This window comes from Bos indicus x Bos taurus, chromosome 1, assembly GCF_003369695.1.
Source record: "Bos indicus x Bos taurus breed Angus x Brahman F1 hybrid chromosome 1, Bos_hybrid_MaternalHap_v2.0, whole genome shotgun sequence".
NCBI lineage: Eukaryota > Metazoa > Chordata > Mammalia > Artiodactyla > Bovidae > Bos > Bos indicus x Bos taurus.
In genome coordinates, this window is record NC_040076.1 from 64801090 (window position 1) to 64818159 (window position 17070).

The 17070-nt window shown below is 41.4% G+C and overlaps 1 protein-coding gene and 1 long non-coding RNA gene across 2 annotated transcripts in view; one reads left to right on the top strand and one right to left on the bottom strand.

Moving 5' to 3' along the window:
* GPR156 (G protein-coupled receptor 156) overlaps positions 1 to 10982 on the bottom strand; it is a 108800-nt gene extending 97818 nt beyond the window's left edge. Inside the window, exon 1 of the mRNA XM_027530206.1 lies at positions 10792 to 10982. The gene's annotated coding sequence lies outside the window, so the exon portion shown is untranslated. The remainder of the gene's footprint in view (positions 1 to 10791) is intronic.
* Positions 10983 to 11166: 184 nt separating this feature from the next.
* Positions 11167 to 12716, top strand: LOC113898781. Its single transcript, XR_003512739.1, has 3 exons — positions 11167 to 11313; positions 11460 to 11539; positions 11673 to 12716. It is a non-coding gene; the product is annotated as an uncharacterized LOC113898781 (long non-coding RNA).
* The last annotated feature ends 4354 nt before the right edge of the window (positions 12717 to 17070 follow it).

A 17070-nucleotide genomic window follows, 5' to 3' on the forward strand; every position in this document is an offset into this window, starting at 1 on the left:
GGAAAGAGAGCTATTCAGCTCTCGGGCCTCTCCTTATAAGGGCACTAATCATATTCATGAAGGTTTCCCCATCCTTCTGACCTAATCATCTCACAAAGGCCCAGTCTCCAAATATCATCACACTGGGGACTAGATTTCAACTATTAATTTTGGGGAGGACACAAACATTCAATCCATAGCACCTGTGAACAAGATGTATCTCTCTGTCTATTTAGGTCTTCTTAAATTTCTCTCAATAATGTTCTGTCACACATTGAGGTGGGCCAACTGCTTTATTCAGTTCACTAATTCAACTGCTAATCTCTTCCAGAAACACTCTCACAGGTATACCTCCAAAATAAATTGGCGATACAAGGAGACACATGAAATTAACCATCAGTGTTTTTCAGGCCCTTCCACTTTGGTGGACCCAACACTCCCATTTTAATCTCCTCAGCACAGTAAGATTGCACTAGCTCTGATGAGTTTAGCTTTTTAGCATTGCTTTCTGTTTGGCTTTTTTTTAATCCTTGGGCTCCTACTTGGGCTCCTCGGGTGGGGCTCAGATGTAAAAAATTGCTCTGCCAATGCAGGAAATGTGGGTTCAATACCTGGGTTGGGAAGGTCCCCTGGAGAAGGAAATGGCAACCCATTTCAGTATTCTTGCCTGGATAATCCCATGGACAGAGGAGCCTGGCAGGCTACAGTCCATGGGGTAGCAAAAAAGCCTGTCATGAGTTAGAGACTAAACAACAGCTGTGCTACTTATACATTGGCGAATGACTTGTAAGGAAAATGGCTCAAATTTATTGCACTAATTCCTCTGAGTCTCTTTTCTTTCCATGATCATGACCTCTATGTCCCAGCTCATTTAGTGTCCTTGAATTCCCCCTTTTTTCCCTCCCCAGCTCTATCAGGCTGCAGAATGTTCTGCTCAGCTTCTTTGACTCTCAGTAGCTTCTTTTTGCTTGGGTTCTTAGCTTTTCCTTACATGCTACTTAACAAATGGCAAATGTCTCAAGGGAAAACGCAACCCAGAATATGGGGCACTCAATGAATTTCTCTTCTTTCTGAGGTTTTAGATCTCAAGCACTGGCATTAGTAGGTCTTTTATGCCTTTAAACAGATTATGGAAATCTGGATTTTCTAGGTGTCCCCTGTGGGAGCAACAGTCTACTACCAGATGGTTCATTATGGCTAGAAGCAGATGCTTAATGTCTTATAATATGTTTCACCTTAATTTTTTTTTAACTGAGGAGACAAAACTGTTTAAAGATAATCTTTAGAGATTCAAATCACAATGAAAACAGTATAAAATATAACTATCCTACTATTAACTATGAGACCAATTAAGATACATTATAGAATCCATAAGTTATGAGACAAACCTATCATAGTGACTGACTATAGTCAATTATTAACTATCATTTTTACTCCCTCAGTACATATCTGAAAAGTTGATGAAAAAGTATGTATTAATACAAAGAATGATGCTTATTCTTCAGGTTTATACATGTCCAAATGAAAGTAAAATTTCTTCTTAGAAATTAACGACAATAACTTCTATTCTGGTTTTCTTTTCTTTCTTTAGTTTTCAATCTAGGACATAAAAATTCATTTCAAAGCTACCAAGCAAAAATTGCAGCATGTATTATAGAAGCCAACAGCAAAATGTCTGTCACAGGACTTCATAATTTTGAAGTCATCTAGGATGACTTAGCTAATGTTTGCATTCTGAACACAGAACTAGAGGATCACAGATCTCCATAGCATGTCCAAGAGCTCACAGGCCCACACAGCAGCCTGCAGCTGAGGATTTAAAAACCCCATATACTTCTTGCTACTTTGGCAGTTCATTACTTACATTTCCCTTGTTCATACTCACTGGCTTCCCTTAATGCTTCTCTGATATTTTCTCTAGCCCTGGTGTGGTGAAGAATCCTGCTACTCTCCAGTCTTGAGAGCTAGACTGAATTTTTACATGCAAACAAGAGCAAAACTAAAAATGAAAACCAAGTAGTCCTGGGAAGCTCACTACTCATACCAGGCTAAGTAAAATCACTTGTTTAAAAATGTTTACATCTGTTGAGTGGCACTGATCCTTTAGGTGTAAGACCCCTACCTTCTCAACTAATTATCCTCATGTCAAGTAATCAGCTGAAGTTGATTGACTATATACTCATAAAAATCCCCAAATCCCTCAAAATAGAGGGAGAAGACTGGGATGGAATCAAAGAACTTTTCTCAATCCAACTATTAAGGAAAGGACATAAAAACATAGCAGATTTGGCATTGTGAGAAAGCACTGTAACGACTTTTTCTCTCTGAAAGCGCCTCCCTCCCCACTGATTAGGCTGCTCCTGCCACAGATGAAGACCATGGATAATTCCTCAGCATGGAATAAATGAACAAGGGGAACTGTAAATAGTTTGGCCAACCAGAAGCAATAGACACACAATGCAACCAAGATACAGCAGACCCTGCTCCGCATTGAGCTGATATAATCCACACTTGGCAAGGATGAGTTCTCACTGCAGGGCTCTCCTGCCTACATACACAGGCCTCCCTGAAGAAATGCGGCGGGAGAGTGGAGAGCAAGACAAAAGGAGGGAGGGAAACGGCTGCTGGAGGGGAGACCCACAGTGAGCAGGAAAATTGTGTGTGTTCCCTTTGACCCAGAAATGCCAATCTGGGGAATTTTCCTATGGAAATACAAACCAAAGTGTAAGGATAAATGTAGAATATTTATTGTAGCATAATTCGTTTTGTTTAAAAGAAAAAACACTGGAGGATAACTTAGAATATCTATCAATACAAAAATAATGGGAAAAATTATGTCTCCAAAGGAATATATGTAGTTATTAAAAATTGGATCAACTATATGTATGTACCTATAGTAATGTACTTAATATAATAAATAAAATGAAACATAAAGTAACTGGTATTATATGATCCCATTTACATATGAAATAGAAAATAACTCTACCTAGATTTGAATGTAGAAAAGGACAGAAGAAATTTTTTTTTTCAGGAAGACGGAGGGTAGAGTAGGTGGAGATTAGTAACGTTTTCTATATTTACTGTTATTTACTAGACTTGTTATAATGAGTATTACTTTTATAATTTAAAAAGGCAATAAATTTAAAATATAAAAAGAATTTATTGAGACTATTATTTACAAGTAATGCCAGTGGATGGTACAGTTCTCCAGCATTTGCTTTAAATTGATCCTGGTACACAGAGGTAGGCAGCAACTTTTGTTCCTGGAGAGAGGCCTCACCACCTGTTCCTCAGAAGGAGCCAATTAAAGCACAGACTCGACAGTGTCTCTGGAAAAGGCCAGTGGTTGTGAAATGAAAAGTACATCCACCTCTCCAGAAGCTCAGCCCCACAGGTTCCCAAGAGGCTGCTCGAGTCAGTAAGCTGAATGAGAGAAGAACAGTGTTTTGTCTGGAAAAATCCCACTACTCCAGCTACTGACAGCTTTTGTTGGCTCCAGTTTCATATTTCAGAGATGTGATGTATAAGGATGGCCTGGCAGCTTCAGGAATAAATATTAAACTCTGGGAAAGATGCTGCTGTCCAGTTTCGAAGTGCTCTGTGTTAGCACCTTGGTGGACCACTGGAAGCCCATTATGGGACTTCCAGTTGTCGCCCAGAGAATGGCATTAAGGCCTTGGAGGTGTGATATTTGACAGAGTGTTGGCAACTTGGCTTCATGCTGATAAAAGCTTCCAGATCCTTGGCGGGGGTGGGGGTGGGGCAGCAAGAAATACATGATATTCAACAATGAACAAAAAATATGCAGAAGTTAGCAGCCTGAAAGTGACTATACACTCCACTGGTATTACTTGTAAATAATAGTCTCAATAAATTCTTTTTATATTTTAAATTTATTGCATTTTTAAATTATAAAAGTAATACACACTCATTATAACAAGTCTAGTAAATAACAGTAAATAGAGAAAACATTACTAATCTCCACCTACTCTCCCCTCCGTCTTCCTGACAAAATCACTTCTGTGATTTTCATTCATTTTCCAACATCTTTTTTCTATTCTGGTAAAATCCTACTGTCCTCCACGTATGCCTTTTCTTCTTTCTTCGTACTGAGTCCCTTGAAAGATTATTTTACTTAATGTTTTACTGAGTATCATAGAAATCCATGCTTATAATAGCAATCATGGGAAATACAGATAAGTTAGAAAAAAATAATCATTCATAATCCCACTGCTGCTAATATTTTAGAATGCTTCTTTATACTTACTTTTTAAAGTAGGTCTGCATTTGTATATCTTTACAAGTATCTCACATACATAACTAATATTATAAATGAATATGAGAGAACGTGATGGAAGTGTGAAGGGGTTTGGACAGTATATTACTGCTGGGATCTGCATGGTTGTGGTGTGGCTATGTATTCTGGTGTGTCAAGCCTGTATTAATATTCCTCAGACTGACTGAGAGCAGCCTCATGTCTCAGCCCTTCTTTTCTCTTCACAACTGACTTTGGCAGTCAGCAATATTTGTACATAAAGATTCCCATGGGTGGTTATTTGATGTCCTTTCGTCCCAGTCTCTCACTTGCAGATAATCGGGTACCTAGGACCCCAGCCAGTCACTACTCTCTTCCCTTTCCTGTCTCCTGCCATCATCTTTCCTGTTCCCTTTTTACTCCAATCTCCAAACAACATCCAAAAGCAGGCCAGGGAACAACATACAATCACTGAAATGTCCATTACGAGAAGGCACTCAGTTAAGCATGAACCCTCTTCACCTGTTTGGAGGAAATACACAGCAAACATGGCCCTTGGGAGATTTCACTTCATGCAGAAAACTAAGAATGTCTTAAATATTGAAGGATATTGTTAGTCTGAAGTCTTGTTATTTCCCTAGTTAAGACTTTCGCTTCTGCCTCCTCTCTCAGGGTCTTCCTAGTTACCCTGGGAAAATCAGGATGGGAGCTGACAGTACTGATTGAGAGGCTGACATTCCAGCATAGGCAGAAAGCAATGGGAAGGCCCAGTGCATTCTCTTCTGGGTGTTTCCAATGTCACTCTGGAACATGTACCCACCACCGCAAGAGAAAAGTTACAAACAGCAAGACCCTGAGCAGAATCATGAAGTTTCTCTATGGGGTCCTCCATGCCTTTTTCTGTCCTCACACCAAGAAATCGCTTCTCCCCATCAGAATTCCAGAGCTCTGCAGCTAATCTACACACAGGCAAAGTTCCTTACTGCTGCGCTGAGGACTGACTTCCCCAGGACCATCACTTCTACTTATCTCTTCCTTATTACAAACATCATAAAGCGAAGATGATGGAGAGGTTTCACACCCCTTCCTCCCTCCCTATTTTCATTATTCATTAAAATAAACATCCTGAGGCACTTCTGAATAGGAATCTGAAGGGAACACATGTGGTAGGTGGCTGAACGGTCCTGTCTATGGGTTGTCAATCTGCACGGCCTCAATCCTCTGTTACCAGTAGCCGGGTCAAAGAAAGTCTGAGTTCTGTAGCAATGGTCTGCCTGTCTCATCACTTGGTCCTCTGTTGCCTGCAACCCAGCCTGAAGTATACTGACTCAGATTTAGGTTCAGGTGATAAGGGGTACTTAGACCCTCCCAACTAGCCCCCACTGAGGCAAAGTGGCCACGAAAGAGGATGTATGCTGCCATCAGAGGATGCAGCATACAGCCTATGAATTCAGTTTGACTTGGAGTATTTGTGATGGATGAGACCTGTTTCTGGCTAGTCCCAGGAGTATACTGAATGAATCTGACCTCCTTCTGTTTACATCCTTTAGAGTAGATTTTACAAAGGCTCTAGACTGGATTGGACATAGCAGAATATTCTGGAAGTGCCTTGGACATAAACAGACCTCAAGGCCTTGCTTGGGCTAGAGGCACCGCTCAAGAATTGCTCAAAATCTGACCTAATCAAAAGTTACATGATTCCCTTCAACAAACAGACTAAAGTCCATGCTCCTGTGTCCTTGACAAGTTGGCCTTTAGCTCTCCTGCTTTATCTCTTACTGCAAACCTGCCCTAACCCTCCCTGACACCCCCTCTTCACCTTACTCAGGCCACACCAGCACTAGAGCCCTGACTCGAATGTCTGCTCAAGTTACTCTGTCTGGAAATGCCTTCCACGCCACACAGCTGCCAGTCAGAGAGCCATAACTCCTTCAGAACTTGACTCAAAAAGCACTTCTTCCTTGGAGAAGAAAATAACAATTTCTCCTGATATAGCTAGTTCTCTCCCCCAACCTGGAAACACTCGCTAGCCTCCACTCCTTCTCCCATATTTTCATAGCAGGTGTGATGACTTAATTATAGCACTCAGCATAGCTATCTTATACAGGCTTTGTCTACCTTGGTGTCAAAGGAACTGTGTCCTTTAAAGGCTTATTCCTTTATTCTTCTACTTGGGATGAATGCATTCCATCTAAAATAATCCCTCCTCATGCTGACAAGCTCCTTTCTACCATCCCTCTGGGCTCACACCCTCAGGGGAACTCCATTAACAGACTCTGTTTTTTCCAAGTCACTGTTGTCAGCCTGTCTCCTGGTCCAGATACTATTAATGCCCGTTTTTCTGTATGCTCATTCTCCCCCATCCCTAGAAAGCAAGGCACTCTGCAAGATGGGTTCAGTATTACCAATGTTCTCTGGCTGTATCATCTATCTCTGTCTGAGTAGCTCATGATTATGACAAGTGTCTCCGAAAAACACTTTGAGAAGCCTAGATGAAAACCAATGCCCCATGGAAACACATAAATATTTTATCAGGCTCTGAACAAGACTCTTACTCTTAAATATTTAAACCTCTTGAGAGCAGAATGCTCAATGGCTGATTAGAGTCAATTTGTACTGGGATGGGGAGCTGAGAGGAGGCAGGGAATACAACAGCAATGGCGGCAGCATTCTACAGTCTCTTTTAGGGACTGAGAAACACTGAAAGCATGCTTGAGGGCTCCCCAATTTGCCTGGACACGCATTTTTCAAGTGCTCCCCCTCTGCAGTGGGAGAGAGATCAGCACCCAGTGGGGCTGTCTGGAGAAGGCGCTTGCTGGGGTACAGGCAGGCTGCCATACTGGGCACAGCCACCATAATCTTGCCATCTTTCTCTCAGCACTGGTGGCATGAAGATTTTCACATAAAGTACATAGGACTTAAAATGAGGTAGACTCTATAAAATGTTCAAGGCAGCTTTGTTTAAAATAGCCCCAAACTGGAAACAACCCAAGTATCCATGAACAAGAGAATGGGTAAATAAAAAGTAGATATTCATACAGTTGAATACCATCTTGGAATAAAAGGAAATAAACAATTAATATACAACCACAAGGATGAATCTCAAGACACTGTGCTGAGAAAAAAGGCAGACATAAAAGTACATACTGTGTGAATGCATTTATATGATGTCCAGGAACCAGCAAAACTATGATAAAAGAAATCATAACAAAGGTTGCTTCTGGGGGGGCGGGTAACTAGAAAGGGGCATGAGGGAAATTTCTAGGATTGAAATTTTTTATATCTTGTTTGGGATGAGGGTTTGTCAAAACTAGCTCAGCTTCTAACATAGGATTCAGCTTCAAAGCACTGTGGGGATAAGAGTGGCTACTTATCTCCAGGATCATCATTTACCTATAAAATATTGATTAACCTGAATCACTTACAAGGACTTATAGTATTTTACCAAGGGTTATGCCACCCTTATGGGAGGCAATGTCTTATCTGTGTCATTTAATTATCTAATTAATTCGACAATTATTTATTAATTTATTAATTGCTTACAATATGCCGTGAATAAGACAAAAAATTTCTTATCCTTATGAAGCTTACATTTGAGGGGTGGAATATAGAGATGATTAATAAAGAAAGAGACATACTATTCAATGCCAGGTAATGGTAAATGTAGTGAAGAAAACTAAAGTAGGGTCAGAGGACAGGGAGTGACAAAGCGTGGTTTTGGATTAGGTGGTCAAGGAAGACCTGATGGAGGAGGTCACATTTGAAAAGAGTGCTGAATTAACTGAGGAAAGAAGCAGTGTAAATATTTGAGGGAAGAGTGTTCAGGCAGAAAAGAGCAAGGAAGAAGTAAAGTGAGGGGAAAGATATGAGGTCAAAGAGGCCAGATCCATTAGGGTTTTGATAAGTCCCGGTAGAGAGCTGGATTTTATTAAAAGTGTGAGGGATCTTATTTCACTGGAGAATGTTAAGCAGGGGAGTGATATTATCCAACTTATGCTTCCCTGGTGGCTCAGATGGTAAAAAATCTGCCTGCAATAAGCGAGAACCAGGTCCAATCCCTGGGTTGGGAAGATCCCCTGGCATGGCAACCCACTCCACAGTATTCTTGCCTGGAGAATCCCAAGGACAGAGGAGCCTGGCAGGCTACAATCCATGGGGTCGCAAAGAGTCAGGCACAACTGAGCGATTAAGCACACACATGTTTTAAGAATGGGAAAAAGGAAGCAATGAAGAGATATGCCTAGAATTCTTAGGGAAAAGTCAGAAGAATAAGATCCTTTCCTCCACTACTCAAAATGTTAATATCCTTCACACATCTGTTTCTTGACCACCTTTCAATTTAAGTTCTGTATGTCTGAAGTTTTTCACAATAAAATGTTGGAAGGGAAAATAAAAGAGAAGTAGAGACTTGAATCCCTTATCAAGCAGAACTCATCAGTAACTAAATGAGAATGTCATGGTTCTCAATGCCTTTCTGCATAATAAAGGCTCTCATTTTTAATGAAACATGGAACATTCTTTTCAACTTTCAAATCCTACTTCTGGGCCCAAGTCAGTCCATGGTCCATTGTCTCTGTGGGAAGGCAGAGCCTCACTGCTTCTTTCTTCTCTCCCCCGCTGTCCCCACTTACTCTCTAAAAACCTACAAGGGAGTAGAAAGAAACGCAAATTTGGGAGAAGGAGGGACTTTTCAGAGTTCTATACTCCCCCAACCCCATCTGGAAATGCCCTTATGGTCAAACAACAAAAAAGGAAATATTAAAATTCTGAGCAGGAAATAAACTGTTAAGCACCTACTGTCCACCTGAGAGAATCTCTTTCCTTCTGTCTTTATCACTCTGCCACTATTTTGAGAGTCTTTTAGGCTGGAAGTCTAGGCTGGAAGTTGCTTCACCCTACCCACCCCAAGTTTCCCCCGGGCCACAATTCTGCTTTCACTAGACTTGGAAGTTCTCTATCCCAAGGCCACCATAACTCGACGTCTGCCAGGCTCAACCCTAGACTTTAATGGGGAACAGGGAGACGCTAAAAGCTGGAGTGAGAGAAGAGGAAATACAGGGAGCAGTCTAGAGACAGCGATGGCCCTAAAGTGGAATTAGGTTGGCAAATTTGGGACCAGAGAGCCACCACTCGCCTCCCAAGAGATCTCTAACTCAAGCAAAGCCTGCCAAGGCATTTTATTCTCCAGACTCAAACTGCCTTGTATTGTGTACTACCACATCCTCAGCCATTTATCTCCATATCTATTCCCTCCAACTGCAGCAAAGGAAGAAGCTACTTACTGTTTTGCAAGCCTGGCTGCTACCCAGCCTGCAGGGAGGCCTTCTATGCTGCATTTAGCCATTGGTAGGAGAAGGCAATGGCATCCCACTCCAGTACTCTTGCCTGGAAAATCCCATGGACGGAGGAGCCTGGTAGGCTGCAGTCCATGGGGTCGCTAAGAGTCGGATACGACTGAGCGACTTCACTTTCACTTTTGACTTTCATGCATTGGAGAAGGAAATGCACTGGAGCAACCCACTCCAGTGTTCTTGCCTGGAGAATCCCAGGGACCGGGCAGCCTAGTGGGCTGCTGTCTATGGGGTCGCACAGAGTCGGACACGACTGAAGCAGAGAAAAATTAGTTTTCCTTTGCAGGCCTAGCTGCCTCATACAATTACATGACAAATTTTCCAGCTTTTAATCCACACTTCACGTAGGTATGGAATAATTTGATATTACCCTCCATACCCCGGTTAAAGGACTACACCAGGAAAAATGTTTCATTATAGGCTAGGACATAATTTGCCTATTATTCATACACGCACGTACCTAGGAAACCAACAAAGGGAAGAGAGCATGCCATGACGTCTCTCCCCACAGATTCTTATTCTAAAATGATAACAATAAAACTCAATTTTAAAGAAAAACTTCAAAGTTCATATTCCGCAGCGCCGCAAGTACACCAAGATATCCACCATTCAAACACCGATCTAACAAGTGGCCTCTAGTTTCAGATAGAGTTACAAGGATGCTGCAGCTCCCGGGCGTCTCTCTGCCCAGAACAAGGCAGTTCGACAGAAAGCAGAGCAAAAAACGTTCTGTATTCAGGACTTCACAACCCTCGTGAGGGAGTCCACCCTACTCGCCACCTGGCACCCTTAGGGTGCACTTCCCCCCCACCCCCCGACAGGCAGGTTTGGGGACAAGCCCCGTGAAGAGCCTCTGGAGGGTCTACATGCCGTTCTCGGATCCCTCCGTTTCAGGAGGCTATCGCCTGTTTAACAAAACAGAACAGCCGCAGCCGCTCTTCCCGACAAATACCAGTACGCTTCTCTCCTCAGGAAACTGCCACGGGCATCCCTGGTCAGTGACCCCGGGCTCGCCTCCAGTTTCTAAGATAGTTTCTTCACCGTTTCCAAAGAAGCGGCCCAGATTCTGCAAAGCAGAGAACGCCCTTCCCCCCTTTCCACTTTTTACTTCAGAGTTTAAGTCTTTGCCGTTCTGTGGACATATCTTGCCCACAGAGCGCTCCTACAAACTCCCGACTATGGGATCCTCCAGGGCGCGCCGCTCACCTCACCAGGTCCTGGACCGCCGAGGAGCGCCAGGCCCGCGGCTGGGCGGCAGAACGCCGGCGGTGCCCGGGTCTCTCGCGGGTTCGCGGGGCCGGAAGGGACGGGGAGGGGCGGGAGCAGTACCGCAGGGCGCCGCGCCCATCACCGCGCTGGGAGCCGGGAGGCGGGCGCGGAGGCGGCGGGACGGCGGCGCCCGGCTCTGCTGTCAGCGCGGGACGTCGGGTGCCTCAGGGAACACCCGGGCCGGGCTCTGGCGGGGCCGCGCCTCCCGCCCCTCTCCTGGCACCGCCCCGCGCGCTGCGCCGGACCCCGCGCTCGGCCGCTCCCGGCTGTGCGGCCCCGCGCCCCGCGCCTCCTTCGCCTGAACAGGGCTGCCCCGGGGGGTCTCGGCGGCGGAGAGGCAAGAAAGACGCCCATGCTCCAGTTCCCAAGAGCAGGAATTATGTCTGAGATTTTACCCTGGACTTTCCCCGGATCTCTCATTCTCTACAGCCAGACCCTTTCCTGTGGAACATACAGAAAGTGAGAGGGACCAACTTGATAATTTTATTTTACCTCAGAAGCTCTCCCTTCTTTTATATACAGCCCCTGTATATTCTGCAAGATAGTGGGATTTTTCTCCCAGCGTGGTTCCCACTTTCAGTTCCAGTGTTCTCTTTCTCAAATAGGTGTATCCCCAAGCCCTCAGCTGCCAGGCACAAAAGGTTTAACATCTTCTACCAAGGCCTGCCCTATTTACCTCAAAAAGGTTTGTAGAATCTTTCTCCTTTCTCTGCATTCCCATATTGCTGCTCTTGTTAAACTTGATTACCTTGGCCCGAATTATTTTAAGTTTCCTAACTGGTGTTCTTGTCTCCTGCCTCTTCCCACTCCCAAAACAGAACTAAGAATGCTGCTTTCCTGAAAAAACAAACACACAAACCTCCGCGGCCGCCCCCGACCCCCTCCGTAAGCCCCCTCTGCAAGTGGAATACAGTCTGAACTACTTTCACAGTTGGAAACCAGCTTACCATTCTAACCTTCTATCTGCTCAACACCTGTGTTCCAGTTATACTGTGTTGGGCCAATTGCCATTCTTTGAATATATCCTGGATGTTTAATGCCCCTGTGTGATTTGCTCACTCTGTTCATTTATTCTGGATTTCTCTTCATCCCCATCTTTACCTGTTGAATTGTTCCCAAACCTTCAAGAGCCTACTGAGATGCCTTCTTCTTTAACAATGTTCTTCCAGAAATTCCCAGTCAAATCTGAGAGATCAATTAACTTCTCTTTCCCAACATTCTGTGCTTCTATTACAACACTTACTAAGTTGGTCTGTATGTTACAGCTGGCTGTGTCCTCTTGGCTCCCCACTGTCATAGCCTGCAAGGCATAATATGTTTCTGACTCAACTTAAATCCCATGGCAATTGGCAACATGCGTTTTAAAATGAATAACCATCCTTTGGATGTATATAAACTTTGCTTATTGTAAAAATTCAAATAAATAAAAGTATAAGGAAGGAAATAAACCAACACACTGAAATAACCACTGTTAATGTTTTGATGATCATATTTTCATGTATATATTTATGCATATGTCCATCCATCATTTATCCACAAATGGAATTATCTCATGTATGTTATGTTTAGGATACACCCTTTTTTATTATTCTCTTTTCTTACCTGACTCTTCCCTCACTGTTCCCCCTCTCAACTATTTTAAAAAAGTTAAGCATGTTAATATAACCATATATATGTGTATTTTACAAAGTGAGGAATCATAGTGTAAACACTTCTCTGCTTCTTGCTTTCCTCATTAAACAATGTCATAAAAATCCTTCCAGTTTAACTGGTATAGCACTGATTCATTCTTTTATTTTAGAGGCTGCATAATGTTCCACAGTATGGATGTACCAAAATTAACTCAATTCTTAAAAAATTTCCACTGGCACCAGTGTTTAAATAAACATCCTTTATGTGTATCCAAATGCCCTGGTAATTTAATTTCTGAGGGACTGATTTCCAGGTGTGAGATTGGTCTATTTAAAATGTTACTAGATTGCCTTCTAAAAGACCATAACAATTTACTTTACTTATTTTTTAGCTATTCTGCTAAATGAATAGTGATAATTTGTTGTTCCTTTAATTTTTATTTCACTGTCTACTAGTAAAGCTGTTTGTTTTCTGTTTCCCCTTTTGGATATTCTGTTCTATGAATTGTTTATTCATATACTTAGTTCATTTTACTTTTTGAGTTATGGGTCTTTTTCTTTTCGAAGTGTAAGAATTTCCTGTATGTTACCCTGCTTCTGAGATCAGACAAGATTGGGAGCATTCAGGGTGGTATGGCAGTAGACATATTATAGATAGTAACTATGTATGTATGTCACAGGTTAACATGTCATGTGATTTGCAAATACTTTTCCCAATTATTCATTTACTTTTTGTTTAGAATTTAAAAACCAACTACAACTTATTCCAGTTTGTGGCAAGTTAATATCACATGCCTTAATTTCACAAGTCAACATAGCACTTGGAAAACTAAAATAGACTTTAAAGTTTCAAACTTCTTAGGGAAATCAATCTTCTATTTCAGTATTTAAAAAATTTGACATACCATCCTACTCTCTTATCCTTATCCCATACTCAGTCACTATTAATCCAAATTGCCCCATTCACAAATATACTTCTGTTTATAGTATAATATAAATTTCTATGTATTATTATCTGGCACAGTCACATTAAATAGACCATTTTGATTCTTTAATATTCTGTTTAACAAAATGTTAACCCATTTAATGGTCATCACTTATTTATTTTTGCCCAAACCCACTTATTTGGGAAAATGCCTCCCATGCAATTCTAAAGATCTGCCAGGCTAGAAACTCCTCTTTTGACCGTAATGGTGGGCATGACCCACACTAGAACAGACAGACTCTATGCTCCAGGAATTTGAATCCTTAATTTTAGATTGACATTGTCTTAAAATGACTATCCTTAATCCAAACCACTAAAATCCTCAGCTCTGCCTTGTTTCTTTTGATTGTATATATTTTTATTTGTTTAGAATTTAAAAACTAAAATTTATTCTCTTTGTGGGTGCCCTGGGCATTGTAATTAACATCCATACCTAAAATAATCTAATTTGGAGTAATACCAACTTAATTTCAATAGCATACAAAGCTTTGCTCCAGTGTAACTCCATCCCCTCCTCCCTCTTTTGTGATATTTTCACACAAATATTATTTGTATCCTTCTTGCACTATAAGTTCATCAACTCACTTTTATAATTACTTTTTCATTCAGTTTATTTTAAAATCAATTAGGAGAAGAGTTACAAACAAGAAATCAATTTATAGTGTTCTTTTGTATTTATCTACATAGTATGTTTACCAGTGTTCTTTATTTCTCAATGTGGATTTGAGCTACTGCCTAGCTTCCATGGTGGCTCAGATGGTAAAGAATCCACCTGCAGTGCAGGAGACACAGGTTTGATCCCTGAGTTGGGAAGATCCCCTGGAGGAAGGAATGGCTACCTGTATTTTTGCCTGGAGAATTCCAAGGAAAGAGGAGCCTGGCAGGCTACAGTCCATGGGATCCCAAAGAGTTGGACACAACTGAGTGACTAACACACTGCTGCTGCTGCTGCTAATTCGCTTCAGTCGTGACACTAGTGCCCTCTTATTTCAGCCTGAAGGACTTCCCTTAGCATGTATTGTGGGCAGGTCTGCTAGCCACAAACTCTTTCAGTTTTTGTTTCCTTGTAATGGTTGAATTTCTTCCTCATTTATATCCAATTCTGGATATAGAATTTTTGGTTGACAGGTTTTTCCTTTTAGTACTTTGAATATATTATCCTACTTCCTTCTGGCTTCCATAGTTTCTGAGGAAAGTCAGTTACTAATTTTACTGATGATCCCTTGGATGTGAAGAGCTGTGTTTCTCTTTCTGCTTTAAAGGTTCTATCTTTGGTTTTCTAAAGTTTGACTCTAATATGCTCAGTTATGGGTCTCTTTGTGGTAATCATACTTACAGTGTGTTGATCCTCTTGGATACGTAAGTTAATTCTTCTCATCAAATTTTGGAAATTTTAATCTATCATTTTTTCAAATATATTTTTGTCCTTTTCTCCCCTTCCTCTCCTTCTGGGACTCCCATTATGCTTATGTCAGGACACTTGATGGTGTCACACAAATCTCTGAGGTTTTCTTTTTCTTTTTTCTTCTTTCTGTTCTTCAGATTGCATTATCTCAGTTGACTCATCATCAAGTATGCTGATTCTTTCTTCTACCTGTTAAATCTGCCGTTAAACCCCTCTAGTGAATTTGTTATTTCACTTATTGTAATTTTCAACTTCAGACTTTGAACTTCATTCTTTTGTAAAATAATCTCTCTATTGATATTCTAGATTTTGTGAGAAATCATTCTCATTTTTTTAAAAAGTTCTTTATGCGTGATTTCTTTTAATTCTGTGACTATGTAATAGCTGACTTAAAAACCTTTAATAGTAGATAAAAAATGGATTGATGTTAGCACTGGAACTCTGACCAAGTTAAGCTCCTAAAGCTCCCCCACCGCCTGTCACTCATGCTAATCATTCTTTAAAAAAGATAGCCTCCATACTTCACCCTCTTGTCTCCTCATCTTGACTCCCTTTTAATTTTGTTCCACTTGTAATTTAAAAGAAGGCCCTGGATTTTTACCTTGACATTGACTTGAAAACCGTTAGAATTCTCAGACTTCCCACTCTACCCAACTAGTGGCATCAGGAATTGAGACTTAGCACCTAGCTCAGTTTCTTAAGATGCTCCATGCCTAACCTCAAATTGACCTTCTAGTGTTGGCTTCAATTTGCATTACCAGGTAGAAGGCTGTGACAGGTTTGTGTATGGTACATTCTAGAATGGACCATTATCAGAATGGCATACATACTTTTGTTATCTATCAAATGTAAGAGCTAACAACCCCTCCCTTTCCATAATTTCTTGCTTTGGTCCAAAACATAGTTCTGCTTTCTCAGAAGTATTAAGGAGAAAGCATCAGTCCTTTTTGTTCTTTCACCTCCCAGGGTTTCTTATGGGAAATACAATGATTTGTGCAATTGTTATTTTAGAAAAAGGTTCACTGCATATACATAGCCATGTTCTTCCTTCACTTTCTGTGGAATGATCTTACCCACAGGGGATATGCAGTCTTCTTGTCTTTATGCAGTAGACTAGCTAGAACAGACTGCATCTATATTTGTATAAGTTCTGCCTGTGCTTGGGTGGTTTGGTTCAATTTGAGATGAAGGAATGTGAAAGGTATATTTTGACTTCTGAACCAGGCTGTGTTCTCCAATCTAACATTTCCATGAAAAACTGATACCTGGGGAATTCCCTGGTGGTCCAGTGGTTAGACCTTTATGATTTCACTGCTGAGCACCAGGGTTCAATTTGAAGAGAAAACTAAGATCCCACAAGCTGAACAGTACAGCCAAAAAAAGCTGATATTTGGATTATAGTCTGATTCCTGGATTTATATTTCTATTGTTCAGAACTCAGAGGCAAAAGAGATGATTCTCCTTCTAGCATTCCAATTATTGGTGTTTATTTTGTGCAATGTACTGCTAAGAGCTATGAGAAATTCAAAGGATTATGTACATGATCCTTGCCCTTTAAAAAATTTGCATTTTTGTAGTAGAGCTAAGACATTTAAACAATAACAATTCAAATGAGAATGTCATCATCAGATATTTTGGAATCATTTTCTGTTTTAGTTTTGCTATCAATACTAAAGATACAGATGTTATGGTTTCTGTTTTCAAAGACCATATGGAACAGGGAAAGAAAAGGGAACGTGACTTCATTTAAGAAGGATAAGATTTCAAAGGGCAAATGTGGGAAAAGATATTCCAGGTAGAGCAAATAACATGAGCATGAACTTAGAGGCAAGGCTTTTCAGGTGCCAATGCAGGAGACATGAGACACAGGTTTGATCCCTGGGTCAGGAAGAGCCCCTGGAGGAGGGCATGGCAACCCACTCCAGTATTCTTGCCTGGAGAATCCCATGGATAGGGGAACCTGGCAGGAAGGTCTCACAGAGTTGGACATGACTGAGCAACTGAGCATGTGTGTACACACAAACTCAGAGGCAAGAATCAAGGTAAGCAGTTTACTTTTGATAGAACTGGAAGGATCTTTGAGGAAAGCAATGAAGATAACTGGACAGGTAGATTGGAACTAGACTGTGTGGTTTCTTGATTTCTGGCCTAATTAGAGGCATTAGAGCCTAATGGGGTTAAGTGTCAGTGACTCC